The sequence below is a fragment of the Ornithorhynchus anatinus genome, chromosome 5 (assembly GCF_004115215.2).
Source record: "Ornithorhynchus anatinus isolate Pmale09 chromosome 5, mOrnAna1.pri.v4, whole genome shotgun sequence".
Lineage (NCBI taxonomy): Eukaryota > Metazoa > Chordata > Mammalia > Monotremata > Ornithorhynchidae > Ornithorhynchus > Ornithorhynchus anatinus.
In genome coordinates, this window is record NC_041732.1 from 83,062,265 (window position 1) to 83,063,410 (window position 1,146).

The window sequence follows — 1,146 nt, forward strand, 5'->3', positions numbered from 1 at the left end:
CTTCCCTGTTTAAACTGTGAGCCCGTTGTTGAGCAGGGATTGTCTCCATCTGTTACTGAATTGTACATTCCAAGCACTTAGTACAGTGCTCTGCACATAGTAAGCGCTCAATAAATATGATTGAGTAAATGAATGGAAGAAGAACTGGCTCTGAGGTTCTTTTACTTAAGGACTCTTATGCCTATGATAATAAACTTGTGCTAAATGTCCTGGGAACTGATGGTGTGGGCCGAAAGACCTTTGCTCTATAAGAAGCTGCCAGCCACTTAATGCCTGTGTAAAGTGTCTTGTTCATCATTCTCTCCTTTCCATCCTCCCCTTACCTGTTTGCTAATGTTAGCCTTTTGTTCATTCATTCATTCATTCATTCATTCATTCGATTGCATCTATTGAGCACTTACAGCATGCAGAGCACGTAGGAGAGGCAATACAACAATAAACAGACACATTTTCTCCCTACAACTAGCTTATGGTCTAGAGTGGGGGAGACAGACACTAATATAAATAAATAAAATTACAGATATAAACATAAGTGCTATGGGCCTAGGAAGGGGGAAGAACAAAGGGAGCAAGTCAGAGAGTCATTGAAGGGAATGGGAGAAGAGGGTCTTAGTCAGGGAAGGCTTCTTGGAGGAGATGTGCCCTCAATAAGACTTGGAAGCTGGGGAGAGTAATTGTCTGTAGGATTTGAGGAGGGAGGGTGTTTCAGGCCAGATGCAGGAAGTGGGCAAGGGGTCGGCACCAAGACAGATGAGTTTGAGGCACAGTGGGAAAATTAGCTTTAGAGGAGTGAAGTGTGTGGGCTGGATTGTGTAGGAAAGTAGGTGAAATAGGAGGCTTTGATAATGAGGAGTTTTTGTTTGATGTGGAGGTGGATGGGCAACCACTGGAGTTTCTTGAGGAGTGGGGAAACCTGTCCCGAGTGTTTCTGTAGGAAAATGATCCAGGGAGCAGAGTGAGGTATTGACTGGAGTGGGGAGATACAGGAGGCTGGGAAGTCAGCAAGGAGACCGATTCAGTAATCCAGGCAGGAGAGGATGAGTGATTGTATTGAGGTGGTAGCAGTTTATATGGAGAGTAAAGGTCAGATTTTAGTGGTTATGAACGTGGGACTGACAGAATTTATTGATGGATTGAATGTAGGTT